This window comes from Phyllobates terribilis, unplaced genomic scaffold (assembly GCF_046119375.1).
Source record: "Phyllobates terribilis strain yellow unplaced genomic scaffold, ASM4611937v1 Scaffold_1__5_contigs__length_1240528914, whole genome shotgun sequence".
NCBI lineage: Eukaryota > Metazoa > Chordata > Amphibia > Anura > Dendrobatidae > Phyllobates > Phyllobates terribilis.
The window spans coordinates 538,966,943-538,990,671 of NW_027362761.1; the positions used below are offsets into that span (position 1 = coordinate 538,966,943).

At 45.4% G+C, this 23,729-nt stretch overlaps 1 protein-coding gene across 5 annotated transcripts in view; it reads left to right on the forward strand.

Annotated features, from left to right (window-relative positions):
- Nucleotides 1-373: 373 nt before the first annotated feature.
- The window catches only part of RUSC2 (RUN and SH3 domain containing 2), a 132,143-nt gene continuing 108,787 nt past the window's right edge, over nt 374-23,729 (forward strand). For 2 of the 5 annotated variants that reach the window (XM_073680388.1, XM_073680393.1), the window contains exon 1: nt 20,913-21,139. The gene's annotated coding sequence lies outside the window, so the exon portion shown is untranslated. Of the gene's footprint in view, nt 394-6,158; nt 6,268-20,912; nt 21,159-23,729 lie in introns of those variants that run through there. The other 3 variants (XM_073680392.1, XM_073680391.1, XM_073680389.1) reach the window with 3 other exon arrangements.

Here is a 23,729-nt window from a genome sequence, read left to right on the forward strand (position 1 = left end):
TCTACAGATGTGAGGAATGTTTTGTGGAATGTTTCGGAAGCTGCCAGGAAAATCCTCCCTTCCTGTGAGCAGGGAACAAGCTGTGACTGAGGCCTCCACCATAGAGCAGTGATTTGTAGGGAACTCTACGGCCCTGTTCTCCTGATCATGATCCCAGGGTCACAGCTGGTGGGGCCCAATACAGACAATAGGGCAAAATAGTCTATCCAGCTCACACACTTGGAAAAGAAAGGTAGGATAAACTGCAAGGATTCCTTCATCTTTATATCATCTGGACATGACAAGGACAGCAGGTGCTCTGGCTTGGGATATTATCCAGGAAGAACAAAGTAATCAGAGGCGTCACTGGAGGTTCCGATCAGGGGACGAGACATTTGAGTGACCCCTAACCAGGTAACACTGATTACAACTATGGTGACGCACCATAGGGGAACCTTAGCAGATAACCAGGCTGTTATTAAAAACAAATCTCCATACAAAGACCAGCACTGATATTACTACCATATGGTAATATATAGTGGTAGATACTAGTGATGAGTGAGCACTAAAATGCTCGGGTGCTCGAAGCTCGGGTCGAGCACATTGGAATACTCGGGTGCTCGACCCAAGCAACGAGCCCAATGTAAGTCTATGGGAAACTCGAGCATTTTTCTGGCTGCCCCCCCCCCCCCCCCGGCGGTCTGCAGAAGGTCAAAAATTGCCCAAATCGATGGGAACAGTGCTCAATTAAACGTCAGGCAGGCAGAATATATAGGCAGACAGGCAGGCAGGGTATATAGGAGGGTGCATGAAAAACATAGCAGGGCACTGGGAACACACTAGTGCCCACCGATTTTCATGCACCCGTCTCTTTAAAAAAGCTGGCCGACAATTCAGCAACGGCATACACCGGTACCCGAAAAATTAGAACAGAAAGAATAGATTAGATAGATAGAAACATGTCAGTCACATATATAATAAGTACAGTGACAGTGCTGGTTACTGTACTTGTCATTTAGTGTTAAAGGATTTATTAAAAAAAAATAATAGTGTTTTCATGCACCGTCTCTTTAAAAAAGCCGGCCGGCAATTCAGCATCTGTACCCGACAATTTAGAACAGAAAGAATAGAGCATCACACATAGATTGGATAGAAACATGTCAGTCACATATATAATAAGTACAGTGATAGTGTCGGTTACTGTACTTGTCATTTAGTGTTAAAATAAAGGATTTATTAAAAAAAAAATTGGCATGGGGTTCCCTGTAATTTTAGTCTCTAGCGGAGGTTAAGCAGACGGCTGGGGCAGATGTTTGAAGCCTGGGAAGGGGGTAATACCCACAGAGCTTCCCAGGCTACTAATATCAACCCCCAGCTGAATACCTAGCCTTTACTAGCTATTAAAATGGGGGACCGAAAAAAAAATGACGTGGGGTCCCCCCTATTTTAATAGCTAGCAAAGGCTAGGCAGACAGCTGGGGGCTGATATTAATAGCCCAGGAAGGGTGCCATGAATATTGCCCCCGTCCCAGGCTAGAAACACCAGCCATCAGCCGCCCCAGAAATGGCGCATCCATAGGATGTGCCAATTCTGGCACTTAGCCTCGCTCTTCCCACTGCCCTGTAGCGGTGGCAGTGGGGTAATAGGGTTGGGGTTGATGTCAGCTTATAATGCCAGCTGACATCAAGCCCAGGCTAGTAATGGAGAGGCGTCTATAAGACACCCCCATTACTAACCCCATAGTCAAAAGTAAAAAAAACACAAACACTCAGAATAAAGTCCTTTAATTGAAATAAAGACACAATCCTTTAATGTTCTAAATTAAACCCTACTTACCGTTTCGCCCATTCCAGCTGAAGCCAACGATCTCCTGCAATAAAAGTAAAATAATAAACCAACCTCATCCTTACCTTTCCTTGGTTCCCAGGACAGCTTCAGCTCTGCTACATTGACATGACAGGCTGGAGCGCAGCAGAACGCTGCCATCCAGCTTGCCATGCCGCAGACACTGAGAAGCTCCTCAGTGAAGCTCCTCAGTGTCTGGCTGTGACGGCATCCAGATGAGCCGAGTTCATGTCTAATGAACTCAGCTCACCTCATGCACGTCACTGACAGTGTGGGAGAATTCTCCTGCGCTCAGCGCTTGAGCAGGTGAATCCTCCCACGCTGGGATGGCATTGAAATGACAGGCTGGATCGCAGCTGAGCGCTGCCATCCAGCTTGTCATTCTTCAGAGACACTGCAGAGCGCAAGCTTGCCTGCGCTCTGCAGTGTCTATGAAGGATGGCATGCTGGATGGCAGCGCTCAGCTGCGATCCAGCCTGTCATCTCAATGCCATCCCAGCGTGGGAGAATTCTCCTGCTCAAGCGCTGAGTGCAGTATGGGGCCCTGAAATTCCTGGTGGCAGCCCTGCCTACTGCTCCCCATATACACAGTATAATGAACTCCACAGTAGTCCTCACGCTGTACAATGGCCCCAAAGTGTATATTAGCTCCCACACTGTATAATAGTCCACACAGTAGCCCTCACACTGTTTATTGTTCCCCACAGTAGCCCCCGCATTGTATAATGGCCTCCACACTGTATAATGGCCTCCACAGTAGTCCCCACACTTTATGAAGGTCCCCACACTGTATGAGGGCCTACCACAGTCACCTGAAAACAGTATAATTGCCCCCACATTAGCTCCCACACTGTATAATGGCCTCCACAGTAGTCCCCAACTGTATAATGGCCCTTGCATTAGGTCTTACATTGTATAATGGCCCTCACAGTAGTCCCCACACCATATGATGGCCCTCTCGGCAGATCCTAAAATGTATAATGGCTCCCACATTAGCTACCATACTGTATAATGGCCCCCCCACTTTATAGAGGACCCACACTGTATGAGGGCCCCTCACAGTAGTCCATACTTTATGGTGCCTCCATGGCCACACCACATGTTTTAATTAAAATAAAAAACATTATATACTCACTTAATCCAGGATCCTGACGAGTCCTCCTGCAAAGCGCCGATACATGGCAAAGCGCCGATACATGGCAAAGTGCCAACACACACACTGGACATCAAAGTCCCAACACAGCATGGGTGTACCCCTCTAAGTGCGGGGCCCCAGGGCTACTGCCCCTCGCTAGCTGTGCTACTGATAGAGTCGTTAAGAAATTAACACCTAATCTCCCTGGTAGTTTGGGATGCAGAATGGTTAATGGTATTACAAATGTTGGTCTAATAAATTCTGTACTGACACATTTCATAGGTTAAAGAAACTGAAGTTCCGACTTTCCTCTTTCTCATAAATACGTTTTACATTTTCACTGCCTGCATGTGCCACAAGGGGGAGCTCACTACATCTGTATCTATACAGCTCCCATTGACTTCATTGACAACTGAGTAGATCTGTATGTAAGGAGCTTCCTATAGTGGTGGCTGTAGGTATTTAACTCTATGACTGCTACCCCTTTATGAGAATCTAGAGAGAGAATGTGATTCTCATTAATCCTTTGACATTGTGCCTGAAGCCCTTGTTATGTAAGAGATTCTGCAATACAGCTTTGCTGTTGCAGAACCACATAATACATGCACAAGCAGATCCAGAAGGGTATAGTATGCCCCAACTGATGCAGAATCTCACCAACTCAGCTGCTGCAGAACATCCCAATAATACATCCCCGGATCCTGTAGAACCTCATAATACTCAATTGCTAGTAAATAATAATAATAATAACCTCATAATAAAAACCTTAACTTCCAACCATTCTGCTACAGAACTATGGGTTGACAGGTTGCTGCCCCCAAAAATAACAGAATTGTTGGATTTTGTATATCCAATCTAACAAAAAAAAGAAATAAAAAGTGATTAAATAGTTGCTTTTTTCAGTTAGTCATTAAAATTTATCAACCACTAAGGACTCTTAAATTGTAATATTTTTCTATCTACTGGCTAACATGGTACAAAGATATATATTTCCTGTATCTAAATAGTTGTTTGCACCCAAAAATGAAGCCAGTGAAAACTAGCTTGTCTTACACTAAATAAGTCCTCCTGCAACTCTTTATATGGAAAAAAAGAACACATTTATGCATTTCAGAATATGGCTATCACCATTATAAAATGTTTAGTTTTTTTTATTAAATTATTTTTTCCAGTAAGAGTAGTAAAACAAAAAAACGATGTAAATTAGGCATTTTCATTATCAAGTCAATTTGCAGAGTAAAGTTAATATGTCAATTAAACTAAACAGTGAACAGTGTTTAAAAAAAATATCCCAAATTGTTGTTTCTCTTGTACATTCCACCCCCCAAAAAAGTATAATAAAAAGTAATCAAAAAGTCATATATGCCAGAAAATCGCACCATTGAAAACTATCTTGTCAGGTAAAAAATAAGCCCTCATACAGCTTGCATTGATGAAAAATTGTAAAAACGTATGGCTGTCACAATATGGCTACACAAAACCAAATTATTTTTTTCAGAGTATTTATTCCATGGAAGTATCAAATCATAAATAAAACTATATAAATGTAATATTACCATGATCATGCTGACCCAAAGAACTAAAAACTAACAAGCAGGTAGTTGCTAATAGAGGTTGTTCTACCCGGCGGCAGCTCAGAGTGGTCGCCGACCGCTCCTGCCAGCAATTCAGCTGCTCCATATTCACATTAACAGAGCAGCTCTTCTTATTCTGGGCTGCTCTGTCAAAGGGGTGTGACTGCCTATGTCATGCTGATTGACAGCTGTCTCCCCACAGTTAGGTAGCAGGGAGCCAGCTGTCAATCAGCATGACGTCGGCAGTCACGCCCCGTCAATGGAGCAGAGCGGAAGAGAAGTAGCTGCTCTGTCGACATGACATCAGTGGAAGCTGCTGAGTTGCTGGCAGGAGCGGTCTGTAACAGAATTATCTCCAAAAAGAGTTAATAAAAATTAGGTAATAAGCTATCTATACTCCAAAATGCTGAAACTAACAAATACACCTCACTTACAAAAAAAAAAAGCTTTCATACCGCTACATTGAGAAAAAAAATTACTATGGGAATTTGGAATGTGGCAATGAAAAAATAAAAAGTCCCAAAATGGAAAAATCCTTAAAGGGTTAATTATACCAAGCAGTTCAGGCATGTTTACATATTAATTTGCAAATTGCCTCTTCAGAGAGGAAGCGGACTTGAACTCTAGCACCACCTATTGGATGTAGCAATCCAAAAAGTCAGTATCAACTCTTTAACGAGCTTGTCACATGAATTAGGATAAAAGCTAGAACCAGATACTCTATTTGCAGAAACGTGTTTATGGGTGTTGCCCCTCCACAGTGCAAAGTATGAGATATGATTTGGCTGTATGAGAGGCTTGATTGGGACATTTCTCCTTGTGGAGGGTGACATGCTTGGCATGCCAGTGTAAGGAGACTGATAGGCCATGCACTGCTCCTCTGGGAAATAAAATATGCATAGTAATACACATTCAATAATGAAATCCAATAGATAATCAAGAATCATTGTGTCTCAAAAGGTCAAAAAGTCATGGTCTCTTGGAGTACCGTCAACACATCCATCAAGTATTACAGATCAGCAGATGAATTAAATAACTCTAATAACACATTTGTTGCTACAGAACTTCTTACTACAAACATTAGCTGCTGCAGAACATCATAATACACCCCCTAATAATTGCAACAATAGAATTTTCTTTTATAGATAATTCTTATAAAATTCAAGAGAAGAAAGGGGATTGCTTTTGAGGTCCATCACACATGCATTTCATTGCTCATATAAATTATGTACTTCCTGGAGAGGTTTCTTCACTTGGGTGGATGTTGTGAAGGTTTTTTTCTTCACCATGGAAATGATTCCGCAATCATTCACCACCAAGGCCGGACTGGTCATCTGGCAATTCTGACAAATGCCAGATGGGCTGGTACCAGCTGTGGGCCTCTCCTTCACTCCAGTGACGCACATGCAAACCTTCCCCTTGGCGCGCCATTTGTTCTATTGAGATTCCTGTGCAGGGATTAACTCCAGTGGTGACCTGACCTTCGGTTCTTCCTATCCGCATTCAGTATATGAAGGAGGGCACGATACCAATGCAGCCAGTCAGCTTAAAGAGGTTGTCCGGGCTAAAATTAAAACTCTCATCGCTTTTGGACAAATCCAGACATGCAGAGAAAGTGAGAGCTGCGGCTGCTTTCTCACCTCCTTCGGATGTTAGTTACGTCCAAAGGAGGGGAGAGTGAAGAAGCCACTGAATTGCTGCAGGGATCATCTGGAACGGCGCCGGCATCGGAGGTGAGTATAAGAGTTATATTTTTACTCTGAGGAATAAAATAATATTGATTGAGAAGGGGCTAATGAAAATGTAGAAAAAGGGTGCAATACAGTCATGGTGGCAGTTTAGGGCGTCAGGGCAGCTGACAGGTTCCCTTTAATGGTACATTTAGGTGCAGTCATTGCATCTTGGAGGGGTGGTCCGAAGCTAATAATGATTTTCATCCTAAATTACTATTTACTGTAATAATCGAATAGCATTTCTAATATGCTATAATTAAAACGTCCTTATCATTCCCTCTAATCTAACCGCATTAGGTATTTTTTGTTATCTATTTCCTTTTTGATGATGTTGTGTTTGAGAATCCCCATTGCATGCTGGGATACTCAAACGAGTCATCATCAGGAGGAAGAGGCTGCGGTCAGTGCCGCAGCCTCTGTCCCCACCCAGAAATGAAGTGTCATCTAGGGGCGGACACTGATGTAACCTGTGGTGTCGCACAGAGGCCCAAGAGGTCAGGGGGGCCCATTTCCACTTCCAAAACAGATGGAATTGTGCATTATGAGGAGCTATTGGACTGCAAAGGGTCCATATACTGTTCTTGCACAGGGGCCCTTTTCTGTTTGTGTCTGCCAATGGCATCATCAGTGACATCCATTTCAGGGGCTGGGCTAGTCCCTGCTCTACTGAGCATGTGTCAGTTGTCTATTCCGAGGTATAGTCAGTAGGCTCTTGTCGCTGTGCAATATTCTTCTCAGTGCACAGTGACAGTGCACAACTTTGCCGACTCTAATGAGAAGTGACGAGCCGGAAAGAGAGCGTGCTGTTAGTGCGCATTGTAAGGAGCAAACGGGGAGAGCAGAGACCAGCCCTACCCCCAATAGTTAGGTAACTTTCGCGGGTAGTCCTGGGCCCTGCTTGCTACATTCTTTCCTTGACTGACAGCATGATGTGCATCAGTGCAGAGTCGGCTGTCAGTCAGTGTCGGGACGTGCTTACAGCTGCTGCTCTCCCTGCTGTGAGCAGTGACTGTAATTGCTCCAGGCACACCTGCCTGACTAAAAGCCGGTGGCTCATGGGAGAAATAAAATGTATTTTATCCCGGGTGCCACACTTTCAGTACAGCGGCTGGACACCTTCATAATGCTATTAACCTGCAGATTAACCCTATATCTGCAGGTAAATAGAGTTATCTGACCTGACAGGTTCCCTTCAAATTTCACATAGTGTTATTCTGGTTTCACAGCAGGTTGTATTCTGTAAATTTGATATATATCTCAAGTGATCCCCAAAAATCAACGGACATATATTAAATTCACTTCATAGCAAGTGGGCCTGTGTTCTCCCAAATGCCAAGGCTGAATTTAAGTCTCAGTCCGACTCTGTTCACCACTGTTGTCTTCCATGTATGTCCAGGCCGTTTCGAGATCCCAAGCTCACCAGTGCCCCTTTTTTTTTTTGGCTACTTCTAACATTTCTGCTCTCTTTCTGATGGATTCCTTCTTTTTTTTCAGCCTAATGATGGTCTGTTACTTTTCCATTCAGAGCTCATTTGACCGCATGTTGTGGGTTCAAGGGAACAACTTTCAGATGCAAATCCTACACCTGTAATCCACTCCAGACCTTATACCTACTTAACTGATGATGGATTAACAAGGGAAAAGGCCAGTAAAGAGTTTTTCAGTTAATTGTCAAATTACTTTTTGGTCCCTTGAAAAAGAGACAGCTACATATTAAAAAGCTGTAATTTCTAAACCCTTACTCCAATTAGGATGTGAATACCCTCAAATTAAAGCTAGGAGTCAGCACTTTAAGCCCATATCGATCATATGACTGTACCTTGGATATGTTTTAACAAACAGCTAAAATGCCAAAACTTGTGTCACTGTCCAAATATTTCTGAACCTAACTCATACATGTCAAACTCTAGCTTGTGGGCCAAATCTGGCCAGCAGAGTGGTTATATTTGGCCCGCGACACCAGAACAACCACCCCATTATTCTGTATGGAGGACTATGTGGGGTTTATTATTCTCTATGGAGGACTATATGGGACCATAATTCTTTATGAAGCATTATATGATGCCTATTATGCTGTACGGAGGACTATGTGGGACCATTATTCTGTATGGAGCACTACGTGAGGCCCATTATACTGTATGGAGGACTATGTGAGGCACATTATACTGTATGGAGGACTATGTGAGGCCCATTATACTGTATGGAGGACTATGTGAGGCCTATTATTCTGTATGGAGCACTATGTGAGCCCTATTATACTGTATGGAGCCTATTATTCTGTATGGAGGACTAAGTGGGGCTAAGTGGGCCCATTATACTGTATGAAGGACTATGTGGTGCTATTATTCTGTATAGAGGACTATGTGGGGCCCATTATACTGTATGGAGGACTATGTGAGGCCCATTATACTGTATGGAGGACTATGTGGGGCTTCTTATTTTTTATGGAGGACTATGTGGGAACATTATTCTATATGGAATACTATGTGAGGCACATTATACTGTATGGAGGACTATGTGAGGCCCATTATACTGTATGGAGGTCTATGTGAGGCCTATTATTCTGTATGGAGCACTATGTGAGCCCTATTATATTGTATGGAGGATTATATGGGGCCTATTATTCTGTATGGAGGACTAAGTGGGGCTAAGTGGGCCCATTATACTGTATGAAGGACTATGTGGTGCTATTATTCTGTATAGAGGACTATGTGGGGCCCATTATACTGTATGGAGGACTATGGGAGCCCATTATTCTGTATGGAGGACTATGGGGGGCCCATTATTCTGTATGGAGGACTATGTGGGGCCCATTATTCTGTATACTGGTTGGCCCACGACTTTGTCCAAGTTTTTCATTTTGGCCCTCTGTGTGTTTGAGTTTGACATCCCTGACCTAACTGTAAGAGATACCAGGAACTATTTTTTCGACTCTTACTATGTAGGTGGCACTGTTTATCAGAATGTCCTTCCTCGGCATCACCGGAACCTGGTTCACCCCCTCTGACACAGCCTCTGCGGTTGCAATTTCGTACAGTGGATTCCACCTTTCCCACACACCCTCGCCCCAGCGGCAAGCATGGTGGAGGAGTAGGTTTTCTCCTGTCAGATAACTGCTCCTTCACCCAAATCCCACTGCCACCCTCAGTTTCACTCCCTTCTTTTGAGGTGCACTGTGTGTGCATCCACTCCCCCTCCAACTAGCTGTCATCTACCACCCCATACGACCAGCCACCACCTTCTTCGACCACTTCACCACCTGGCTACTTCACTTCCTTTCCACTGACATCCCCACTATCATCATGGGCGACTCCAACATCCCCATTGACACTTCCCTCTCAGATGTCTCTAAGCTTCTATCCCTCACTTCCTCCTTTGGCCTTGCTCAATGGTCTTCCGCAGCCACTCACAAAGATGGCCACACTCTGGACCTCATCTTCACCCGCCTCTGTTCCCTATCTAACCTCTTTAACTCTCCTCTCCCTCTTTCTGACCACAACCTACTTACATTCTCTTCCCTCTCCTCTCCAGGTCCACAATCCCCACTCCACAAACTTGCACACCCTCGCAGAAATCTTAAACACCTTGACCTCCACTCACTCTTTGAATCCCTTCTCCCTCTTACAGACATTTGTTCCTTACATGATGCAGATGTTGCTGCTGCTTTATATAACAGCACCACAGCTGCAGCTCTCAATTCGGTCGCCCCCCTCACACATATCAAAGCTCGCACAATCAACAGGCAACCCTGGCACACCAGCCTGACTAAAGAACTGTGACGGGCTTCCATGGTTGCTGAGCGTAGATGGAAAAGGTCACACTCCAATGAGCACTTCATCACATTCAAACAGTCCCTAACTACCTTCAAGTCCACACTCACAGCAGTAAAACAAACATACTTCTCATCTCTCATTTCCTCCCTGTCTCTCAACCCTAAACAGCTATTCAGCACTTTCAATTCTGTCCTCCGTCCCCCAGCGCCTCCTCTCATCTCAGCCAAAGACTATGCCTCATTCTTCAAGATTGACACCATCAGATTGACACCATCAGACAAAGCTTTTGCCTAAAGTTCCCACAGCCCCTCCTCATATATACCCAACCCTCCTCCTCCAAAACCAGCTTCTCCACCATTACGAAAAATCTATTTTCCTCTTTACTCTCCAAATCACCACCTGTGAACTTGACCCAATTCTGTCCCATCTCATCCCCAACCTTACCAAAGTCTTCATCCCAACCCTAACCCACATTTTCAACCTGTCACTAACTGGTGTCTACCCCTCATGCTTCAAACATGCCTCGATCACACCCATCCTCAAAAAGCCCTCCCTTGACCCATCCTCTCTGACTAGCTATCGCCCCATATCACTTCTCCCCTATGCCTTAAAACTACTGGAGCAACACGTCCATTCTGAACTGTCCTCCCACCTCTCCACCTGCTCTCTGTTTGGTCGCTTATAATTTGGCTTCCGACGGCATCACTCCACTGAAACTGCCCTGACTAAGGTCACCAATGACCTACTTACCGCCAAATCCAAGCGGCACTACTCTGTACTCCTCCTCCTGGACCTGTCATCTGCCTTCGACACAGTGGACCATTCCCTCTTACTACAGACTTTCTCATCTCTCGGTATCACAGACTTGGCCCTATCTTGGATCTCTTCAGACCTAACAGACCGGACATTCAGTGTCTTCTACTCACACCCCACCTCCTCATCTCGCCCCTATCTGTCGGTGTCCCCCAAGGCTCAGTTCTAGGGTGCATGCTCTTCTCCATTTACACTTTCGACCTGGGACATCTCATAAAGTCTCACGACTTTCAGTATCACCTCTATGCTGATGACACACAGATCTATCTCTCTGGACCTGATATCACCTCCTTATTAACTAGATACCAACAATGTCTGTCTGCAATTTCATTATTCTTCTCTGCTAGATTTCTAAAACTTAACATGGATAAAACTGAATTCATCATCTCTCCACCATCTCACTCAACCCCCCCATCTGACCTATCCATCATAGTCAATGGCTGCCCACTCTCCCTAGTCCTGCAAGCTCACTGCCTTGGGGTAACCCTGGACTCTAATCTCTCCTTCAAACCACATTTCCAAACCCTTTCCACTTCCTGCAGACTCCAACTCAAAAATATCTCCTGGATCCACACATTCCTCAACCACAAATTTGCAAAAACACTAGAGCACGCCCTCATCATCTCCCACCTCAACTACTGCAACCTCCTGCTCTGTGGCCTCCCTTCCAACACTCTCGCACCCCTCCAATCTATCCTAAACTCTGCTGCCCACTAATCCATCTGCCCCCCCGCTATTCCCTGGCTTCTCCCCTCTGTCAATCCCTTCACTGGCTCCCCATTGCCCAGAGACCCCAGTTCAAAACCCTAACCTTGGAATACAAAGCCATCCACAACCTGTCTCCTCCATACATCTGTGACCTAGTCTCCCGGGCAGCACTACTTTTGCATGTCACTTGTAGAGACCCTCATAAAATCTCTGCTTACTGTCAATATTTCCACCCATCTGTACAGACCTGATACTTCTCTGATGTAGACAATCTTTTGGTAGTTAAACTTCCTGAACTCTAGATACATTTTACCTGCACTGATACATTATAGCAATCTCTCAGGACAAGAGAGCGATTTGTGCTGCTGATAACAGTAAATCACAGGGAGTCATCTGCTCCAGGGCATCACGGTCATCAGTCTGGTATCCTGCCCATAATGACATATTCATCACCAATCTGTAACTGCAGGGGCCACGGCTGGTGGAGCCGGCACCAAACTGGGCAAGTTCTGTCATGTGTGATACTGTCTCTAGAGCTGCTGTATCCAAGCCTGTCTTGTGTGATACTGTCTGATAAACCAGCGTCTGAGCCTATCATGTGTAATACTGTCTGATGAACTGGCGTCTGAGCCTATCATGTGTGATACTGTCTGATGAACTGGCGTCTGAGCCTATCATGTGTAATACTGTCTGATGAACCGGCGTCTGAGCCTATCATGTGTGATACTGTCTGATGAACCGGCGTCTGAGCCTATCATGTGTGATACTGTCTGATAAACCGGCGTCTGAGCCTATCATGCTTCATACTGTCTGATAAACCGGCGTCTGAGCCTATCATGTGTGATACTGTCTGATGAACTGGCGTCTGAGCCTATCATGTGTGATACTGTCTGATGAACTGGCGTCTGAGTCTATCATGTGTGATACTGTCTGATGAACTGGCGTCTGAGCCTATCATGTGTGATACTGTCTGATGAACCGGCGTCTCAGCCTATCATGCTTCATACTGTCTGATAAACCGGCGTCTGAGCCTATCATGCTTCATACTGTCTGGTAAACCGGCGTCTGAGCCTATCATGTGTGATACTGTCTGATGAACTGGCGTCTGAGCCTATCATGTGTGATACTGTCTGATGAACTGGCGTCTGAGCCTATCATGTGTGATACTGTCTGATGAACCGGCGTCTGAGCCTATCATGTGTGATACTGTCTGATAAACCGGCGTCTGAGCCTATCATGCTTCATACTGTCTGATAAACCGGCGTCTGAGCCTATCATGTGTGATACTGTCTGATGAACTGGCGTCTGAGCCTATCATGTGTGATACTGTCTGATGAACTGGCGTCTGAGCCTATCATGTGTGATACTGTCTGATGAACTGGCGTCTGAGCCTATCATGTGTGATACTGTCTGATGAACCGGCGTCTGAGCCTATCATGTGTGATACTGTCTGATGAACTGGCGTCTGAGCCTATCATGTGTGATACTGTCTGATGAACTGGCGTCTGAGCCTATCATGTGTGATACTGTCTGATGAACCGGCGTCTGAGCCTATCATGCTTCATACTGTCTGATAAACCGGCGTCTGAGCCTATCATGCTTCATACTGTCTGGTAAACCGGCGTCTGAGCCTATCATGCTTCATACTGTCTGGTAAACCGGCGTCTGAGCCTATCATGCTTCATAATGTCTGGTAAACCGGCGTCTGAGCCTATCATGTGTGATACTGTCTGATGAACCGGCATCTGAGCCTATCATGTGTGATACTGTCTGATGAACCGGCGTCTGAGCCTATCATGCTTCATACTGTCTGATAAACCGGCGTCTGAGCTTATCATGCTTCATACTGTCTGATAAACCGGCATCTGAACCTATCATGTCTGATACTGTCTGATAAACCGGCGCCTGAGCCTACCATGTTTCATACTTTCTGATAAACCGGCGTCTGGGCCTATTATGTGTGATACTGTCTGATAAACCAGCATCTGAACCTATCATGTCTGATACTGTCTGATAAACCGGCGCCTGAGTCTACCATGTTTCATACTGTCTGATAAACCGGCGTCTGGGCCTATTATGTGTGATACTGTCTGATAAACCGGCGGCTGAGCCTATCATGTGTGATACTGTCTGATAAACTGGCGTCTGAGCCTATCATGTGTGATACTGTCTGATAAACCGGTGTCTGAGCCTATCATGTGTGATACTGTCTGATAAACCGGCGTCTGAGCCTATCATGTGTGATACTGTCTGATAAACCGGCGTCTGAGCCTATCATGTGTGATACTGTCTGATAAACCGGCTTCTGAGCCTATCATGCTTCATACTGTCTGATAAACCGGCGTCTGAGCCTATCATCCTTCATACTGTCTGATAAACTGGTGTCTGAGCCTATCATGTTTCATACAGTCTGATAAACCGGTGTCTGGGCCTATCATGCTTCATACTGTCTGATAAACCGGCATCTGAGCCTATCATGCTTCATACTGTCTAATAAACTGGCGTCTGAGCCTATCATGTGTGATACTGTCTGATAAACCGGCGTCTGAGCCTATCATGCTTCATACTGTATTATAAACCGGCGTCTGAGCCTATCATGCTTCATACTGTCTGATAAACCGGCGTCTGAGCCTATCATGCTTCATACTGTCTGATAAACTGGCGTCTGAGCCTATCATGTGTGATACTGTCTGATAAACCGGCGTCTGAGCCTATCATGTGTGATACTGTCTGATGAACCGGTGTCTGAGCCTATCATGCTTCATACTGTATTATAAACCGGCGTCTGAGCCTATCATGCTTCATACTGTCTGATAAACCGGCGTCTGAGCCTATCATGTTTCATACTGTCTGATAAACCAGCGTCTGAGCCTATCATGTGTGATACTGTCTAATGAACCGGTGTCTGAGCCTATCATGTGTGATACTGTCTGATAAACCGGCATCTGAGCCTATCATGTGTGATACTGTCTGATAAACCGGCATCTGAGCCTATCATGTGTGATACTGTCTGATGAACCGGCGTCTGAGCCTATCATCCTTCATACTGTCTGATAAACCGGTGTCTGAGCCTATCATGCTTCATACTGTCTGATAAACCGGTGTCTGGGCCTATCATGCTTCATACTGTCTGATAAACCGGCGTCTGAGCCTATCATGCTTCATACTGTCTGATAAACTGGCGTCTGAGCCTATCATGTGTGATACTGTCTGATAAACCGGCGTCTGAGCCTATCATGCTTCATGCTGTCTGATAAACCGGCGTCTGAGCCTATCATGTGTGATACTGTCTGATGAACCGGCGTCTGAGCCTATCTTGTGTGATACTGTCTGATAAACCGGCGTCTGAGCCTATCTTGTGTGATACTGTCTGATAAACTTTTGTCTGAGCCTATCATGCTTCATACTGTCTGATAAACCGGCGTCTGAGCCTATTATGTGTGATACCCTCTGATGAACCGGCGTCTGAGCCTATCATGTGTGATACTGTCTGATAAACCGGCGTCTGAGCCTATCATGTGTGATACTGTCTGATAAACCGGCGTCTGAGCCTATCATGTGTGATACTGTCTGATAAACCGGCGTCTTAGCCTATCATGTGTGATCCTGTCTGATAAACTGGTGTCTGAGCCTATCATGTTTCATACTGTCTGATAAACCGATGTCTGGGCTTATCATGCTTCATACTGTCTGATAAACCGGCGTCTGAGCCTATCATGCTTCATACTGTCTGATAAACTGGCGTCTGAGCCTATCATGTGTGATACTGTCTGATAAACCGGCGTCTGAGCCTATCATGCTTCATACTGTATTATAAACCGGCGTCTGAGCCTATCATGTTTCATACTGTCTGATAAACCAGAGTCTGAGCCTATCATGTGTGATACTGCCTGATGAACCGGCGTCTGAGCCTATCATGTGTGATACTGTCTGATGAACCGGCGTCTGAGCCTATCATGTGTGATACTGTCTGATAAACCGGCGTCTGAGCCTATCATGCTTCATACTGTCTGATAAACCGGCGTCTGAGCCTATCATGTGTGATACTGTCTGATGAATCGGCGTCTGAGCCTATGTTGTGTGATACTGTCTGATAAACCGGCGTCTGAGCCTATCTTGTGTGATACTGTCTGATAAACTTTTGTCTGAGCCTATCATGCTTCATACTGTCTGATAAACAGGCGTCTGAGCCTATCATGTGTGATACTGTCTGATGAACTGGCGTCTGAGCCTATCATGTGTGATACTGTCTGATGAACTGGCGTCTGAGCCTATCATGTGTGATACTGTCTGATGAACCGGCGTCTGAGCCTATCATCCTTCATACTGTCTGATAAACCGGTGTCTAAGCCTATCATGTTTCATACAGTCTGATAAACCGGTGTCTGGGCCTATCATGCTTCATACTGTCTGATAAACCGGCGTCTGAGCCTATCATGCTTCATACTGTCTGATAAACTGGCGTCTGAGCCTATCATGTGTGATACTGTCTGATAAACCGGCGTCTGAGCCTATCATGCTTCATACTGTATTATAAACCGGCGTCTGAGCCTATCATGTTTCATACTGTCTGATAAACCAGCGTCTGAGCCTATCATGTGTGATACTGTCTAATGAACCGGCGTCTGAGCCTATCATGTGTGATACTGTCTGATGAACCGGCGTCTGAGCCTATCATGTGTGATACTGTCTGATAAACCGGCGTCTGAGCCTATCATGCTTCATACTGTCTGATGAACCGGCGTCTGAGCCTATCATGCTTCATACTGTCTGATAAACCGGCGTCTGAGCCTATCATGTGTGATACTGTCTGATGAATCGGCGTCTGAGCCTATGTTGTGTGATACTGTCTGATAAACCGGCGTCTGAGCCTATCTTGTGTGATACTGTCTGATAAACTTTTGTCTGAGCCTATCATGCTTCATACTGTCTGATAAACCGGCGTCTGAGCCTATCATGCTTCATACGGTCTGATAAACCGGCGTCTGAGCCTATCATGTGTGATACTGTCTGATAAACCGGCGTCTGAGCCTATCATGTGTGATACTGTCTGATAAACCGGCGTCTGAGCCTATCATGCTTCATACTGTCTGATAAACCGACGTCTGAGCCTATCATCCTTCATACGGTCTGATAAACCGGCGTCTGAGCCTATCATGTGTTTTACTGTCTGATAAACCGGCGTCTGAGCCTATCATGTGTGATACTGTCTGATAAACTGGCTTCTGAGCCTATCGTGCTTCATACTGTCTGATAAACCGGCGTCTGAGCCTATCATGTGTGATACTGTCTGATAAACTGGTGTCTGAGCCTATCATGTGTGATACTGTCTGATAAACCGGTGTCTGAGCCTATCATGTTTCATACTGTCTGATAAACCAGCGTCTGAGCCTATCATGCTTCATACTGTCTGATAAACCAGCGTCTGAGCCTATCATGTGTGATACTGTCTGATAAACCGGCGTCTGAGCCTGTCATGCTTCATACTGTCTGATGAACCGGCGTCTGAGCCTATCATGTGTGATACTGTCTGATAAACCGGCATCTGAGCCTATCATGTGTGATACTGTCTCATAAACCGGCATCTGAGCCTATCATGCTTCATACGGTCTGATAAACCGGTATCTGAGCCTATCATGTGTGATGCTGTCTGATAAACCGGCGTCTGAGCCTATCATGTGTGATACTGTCTGATAAACCGGCGTCTGAGCCTGTCATGCTTCATACTGTCTGATACACCGGCCTCTGAGCCTATCATGTGTGATACTGTCTGATAAACCGGCGTCTGAGCCTGTCATGCTTCATACTGTCTGATACACCGGCGTCTGAGCTTGTCATGCTTCATACTGTCTGATGAACCGGCGTCTGAGCCTATCATGTGTGATACTGTCTGATAAACCGGCATCTGAGCCTATCATGTGTGATACTGTCTCATAAACCGGCATCTGAGCCTATCATGCTTCATACGGTCTGATAAACCGGTATCTGAGCCTATCATGTGTGATGCTGTCTGATAAACCGGCGTCTGAGCCTATCTTGTGTGATACTGTCTGATAAACTTTTGTCTGAGCCTATCATGCTTCATACTGTCTGATAAACAGGCGTCTGAGCCTATCATGTGTGATACTGTCTGATGAACTGGCGTCTGAGCCTATCATGTGTGATACTGTCTGATGAACTGGCGTCTGAGCCTATCATGTGTGATACTGTCTGATGAACCGGCGTCTGAGCCTATCATCCTTCATACTGTCTGATAAACCGGTGTCTAAGCCTATCATGTTTCATACAGTCTGATAAACCGGTGTCTGGGCCTATCATGCTTCATACTGTCTGATAAACCGGCGTCTGAGCCTATCATGCTTCATACTGTCTGATAAACTGGCGTCTGAGCCTATCATGTGTGATACTGTCTGATAAACCGGCGTCTGAGCCTATCATGCTTCATACTGTATTATAAACCGGCGTCTGAGCCTATCATGTTTCATACTGTCTGATAAACCAGCGTCTGAGCCTATCATGTGTGATACTGTCTAATGAACCGGCGTCTGAGCCTATCATGTGTGATACTGTCTGATGAACCGGCGTCTGAGCCTATCATGTGTGATACTGTCTGATAAACCGGCGTCTGAGCCTATCATGCTTCATACTGTCTGATGAACCGGCGTCTGAGCCTATCATGCTTCATACTGTCTGATAAACCGGCGTCTGAGCCTATCATGTGTGATACTGTCTGATGAATCGGCGTCTGAGCCTATGTTGTGTGATACTGTCTGATAAACCGGCGTCTGAGCCTATCTTGTGTGATACTGTCTGATAAACTTTTGTCTGAGCCTATCATGCTTCATACTGTCTGATAAACCGGCGTCTGAGCCTATCATGCTTCATACGGTCTGATAAACCGGCGTCTGAGCCTATCATGTGTGATACTGTCTGATAAACCGGCGTCTGAGCCTATCATGTGTGATACTGTCTGATAAACCGGCGTCTGAGCCTATCATGCTTCATACTGTCTGATAAACCGACGTCTGAGCCTATCATCCTTCATACGGTCTGATAAACCGGCGTCTGAGCCTATCATGTGTTTTACTGTCTGATAAACCGGCGTCTGAGCCTATCATGTGTGATACTGTCTGATAAACTGGCTTCTGAGCCTATCGTGCTTCATACTGTCTGATAAACCGGCGTCTGAGCCTATCATGTGTGATACTGTCTGATAAACTGGTGTCTGAGCCTATCATGTGTGATACTGTCTGATAAACCGGTGTCTGAGCCTATCATGTTTCATACTGTCTGATAAACCAGCGTCTGAGCCTATCATGCTTCATACTGTCTGATAAACCAGCGTCTGAGCCTATCATGTGTGATACTGTCTGATAAACCGGCGTCTGAGCCTGTCATGCTTCATACTGTCTGATGAACCGGCGTCTGAGCCTATCATGTGTGATACTGTCTGATAAACCGGCATCTGAGCCTATCATGTGTGATACTGTCTCATAAACCGGCATCTGAGCCTATCATGCTTCATACGGTCTGATAAACCGGTATCTGAGCCTATCATGTGTGATGCTGTCTGATAAACCGGCGTCTGAGCCTATCATGTGTGATACTGTCTGATAAACCGGCGTCTGAGCCTGTCATGCTTCATACTGTCTGATACACCGGCCTCTGAGCCTATCATGTGTGATACTGTCTGATAAACCGGCGTCTGAGCCTGTCATGCTTCATACTGTCTGATACACCGGCGTCTGAGCTTGTCATGCTTCATACTGTCTGATGAACCGGCGTCTGAGCCTATCATGTGTGATACTGTCTGATAAACCGGCATCTGAGCCTATCATGTGTGATACTGTCTCATAAACCGGCATCTGAGCCTATCATGCTTCATACGGTCTGATAAACCGGTATCTGAGCCTATCATGTGTGATGCTGTCTGATAAACCGGCGTCTGAGCCTATCATGTGTGATACTGTCTGATAAACCGGCGTCTGAGCCTATCATGTGTGATACTGTCTGATAAACCGGCGTCTGAGCCTATCATGCTTCATACTGTCTGATAAACCGGCGTCTGAGCCTATCATCCTTCATACGGTCTGATAAACCGGCGTCTGAGCCTATCATGTGTTTTACTGTCTGATAAACCGGCGTCTGAGCCTATCATGTGTGATACTGTCTGATAAACTGGCTTCTGAGCCTATCATGCTTCATACTGTCTGATAAACCGGCGTCTGAGCCTATCATGTGTGATACTGTCTGATAAACTGGTGTCTGAGCCTATCATGTGTGATACTGTCTGATAAACCAGCGTCTGAGCCTATCATGTTTCATACTGTCTGATAAACCAGCGTCTGAGCCTATCATGTGTGATACTGTCTGATAAACCGGCGTCTGAGCCTGTCATGCTTCATACTGTCTGATACACCGGCGTCTGAGCTTGTCATGCTTCATACTGTCTAATGAACCGGCGTCTGAGCCTATCATGTGTGATACTGTCTGATAAACCGGTATCTGAGCCTATCATGTGTGATGCTGTCTGATAAACCGGCGTCTGAGCCTATCATGTGTGATACTGTCTGATAAACCGGCGTCTGAGCCTGTCATGCTTCATACTGTCTGATACACCGGCGTCTGAGCTTGTCATGCTTCATACTGTCTGATGAACCGGCGTCTGAGCCTATCATGTGTGATACTGTCTCATAAACCGGCATCTGAGCCTATCATGCTTCATACGGTCTGATAAACCGGTATCTGAGCCTATCATGTGTGATACTGTCTGATAAACCGGCGTCTGAGCCTATCATGTGTGATACTGTCTGATAAACCGGCGTCTGAGCCTATCATGCTTCATACGGTCTGATAATCCGGCATCTGAGCCTATCATGTGTGATACTGTCTGATAAACCGGCGTCTGAGCCTATCATGTGTGATACTGTCTGCAGAAATGGGTGTATCTAAGTTTATCATGCGTGATACGGCGTTATACATCAACACTGAGTTCCATTCCTCCTCATGCGTCGTCGGTGTATCTAAGCCACTAACACAATACTGACATATCCTAGGTTTAGAGTGTCAGCTCTTGGGGTGACGTGTGGTATATAATCTGAGCATCAGATGTATAATGAGGGGGGGGGGTATCTCCTGGGAGTGATCCCATCCCCCTCAGTGAGCTGTCAGTGCCCCTGCCCTCGCTGCACATTATCCCAGGCCCTGATTGTGCACAATACAATGTATGAATGGCAGCTGGCATTAGATGGCACATTTGCAAGAGGCGGGATTGGGCAGCATGAAATGGGCATGCAGGGCTGTGGAGGAAGGGGTTAATCTCGCCTCTTCTTCCCACCCTTCCTCCATCCATCCTCCTCCTCCTCCGCCTATCCTGTGCCTCTGTATCCCTGCTACCTAGCAGCTTCTCCCTCCTCTCCGCCTGGACCCACAGTGAGTGGTGCTGTGCTGGGCAGAGGCAGTGCTGACGTCAGCCCAGCTGCACTGGAGGACTGTGATGGTGGGATGGTGGAGGCTGCCAGGAATGTGTGATGCACACACACAAGGAGCCATGTTAGGAGGAGCAGAGCAGTGAGCTGGTGAGTGGCGGTGCTGGAGGTAGGGTGGTCTGCGAGCTGTGCCCCCTGTGTCCTTGTGTGCAGGCAGCTGTCATCCTCATAATAGGCTGTGTCAGGGCTGCGCTGGGTGTGTGTCTCCATTGTGTGTGCAATTATGTGCAACACCGACACCGCTGCCCCTGTGTCACCTTGTGCAGCAGCGAAATGGATCTGCGCCTGCAGTCAGACTGTGTGTGTACACCTATGTGTGCGTTATATATTGTGTACACCTATGTGTGCGTTATATATTGTGTACGCCTATGTATGCGTTATATATTGTGTACGCCTATGTGTGCGTTATATATTGTGTACGCCTATGTGTGCGTTGTATATTGTGTACGCCTATGTGTGCGTTATATATTGTGTACGCCTATGTGTGCGTTATATATTGTGTACGCCTATGTGTGCGTTATATATTGTGTACGCCTATGTGTGCGTTGTATATTGTGTACGCCTATGTGTGCGTTATATATTGTGTACGCCTATGTGTGCGTTATATATTGTATACGCCTATGTGTGCGTTATATATTGTATACGCCTATGTGTGCGTTATATATTGTGTACGCCTATGTGTGCGTTATATATTGTGTACGCCTATGTGTGCGTTGTATATTGTGTACGCCTATGTGTGCGTTATATATTGTGTACGCCTATGTGTGCGTTATATATTGTGTACGCCTATGTGTGCGTTATATATTGTGTACGCCTATGTGTGCGTTATATATTGTGTACGCCTATGTGTGCGTTATATATTGTGTACGCCTATGTGTGCGTTATATATTGTGTACGCCTATGTGTGCGTTATATATTGTATACGCCTATGTGTGCGTTATATATTGTGTACGCCTATGTGTGCGTTGTATATTGTGTACGCCTATGTGTGCGTTATATATTGTGTACGCCTATGTGTGCGTTATATATTGTGTACGCCTATGTGTGCGTTGTATATTGTGTACGCCTATGTGTGCGTTATATATTGTGTACGCCTATGTGTGCGTTATATATTGTGTACGCCTATGTGTGCGTTATATATTGTATACGCCTATGTGTGCGTTATATATTGTGTACGCCTATGTGTGCGTTGTATATTGTGTACGCCTATGTGTGCGTTATATATTGTATACGCCTATGTGTGCGTTATATATTGTGTACGCCTATGTGTGCGTTATATATTGTGTACGCCTATGTGTGCGTTATATATTGTATACGCCTATGTGTGCGTTATATATTGTGTACGCCTATGTGTGCGTTATATATTGTGTACGCCTATGTGTGCGTTGTATATTGTGTACGCCTATGTGTGCGTTATATATTGTGTACGCCTATGTGTGCGTTATATATTGTATACGCCTATGTGTGCGTTATATATTGTGTACGCCTATGTGTGCGTTATATATTGTGTACGCCTATGTGTGCGTTATATATTGTGTACGCCTATGTGTGCGTTATATATTGTGTACGCCTATGTGTGCGTTATATATTGTATACGCCTATGTGTGCGTTATATATTGTGTACGCCTATGTGTGCGTTGTATATTGTGTACGCCTATGTGTGCGTTATATATTGTGTACGCCTATGTGTGCGTTGTATATTGTGTACGCCTATGTGTGCGTTATATATTGTGTACGCCTATGTGTGCGTTGTATATTGTGTACGCCTATGTGTGCATTATATATTGTGTACGCCTATGTGTGTGTTATATATTGTGTATACGTCTATGTGTGTTAGTATGTACGCCTATGTGTGTGTTATATAGGGTGTACGAATATGTGTGAATTACACCGTGTGTGTATGCCTTATACACATTATATAGAGTGATTGTGTGTAAGCTGATGTGTGTGCATTATACTGGGGATATAGATATTTGGCCTGGGGCTGCACATCTTTCTCTTAGCTGCTATGTTTGTACTGTCAGTGATTATCCGGTGGTGATGCTGCCACAGCACATTGTATATACACATAGGCCTCAGTGATTTGCGTATATATATGTGTGTGCTTATACACGGTGAGGATTCTGCCCATATACACATACAGTAGGCCCAGTAGCGTAACTAGAGTCTGATGTACCCTGGTGCAAAATTTGGACCTGCCCTCCCCCCCAACCCCCCCCCCCCCCACACACACACACACACACATACATACACACACAACCACCTTTCTGCCCCCTCTGACCCCCCCCATGTTGGTCAGATGTATGGGCCCTTGTAGCGTTCTAAATCCTATAAGGACTTACGAGTTGCCCCCCTCCCCCATTATCTAGTAATATCCTGCATCCCGGGCTCCTTACTAGTATATATGTTCCCCATCTTGGGCCCATCCTGGTATATATCTCCCATCCTGGTATATATATCCCCCATCCTGGTATGTATATATCCCCCATCCTGGTATATATATCACCCATCTTGGTATATCTATACCCCGTCCTGGTATGTATATATCCCCCATCCTGGTATGTATATATCCCCCATCCTGGTATGTATATATCCCCCATACTGGTATATATATCCCCCATCCTGGTATATATATCCCCCATACTGTTATATATATCCCCCATACTGGTATATATATCCC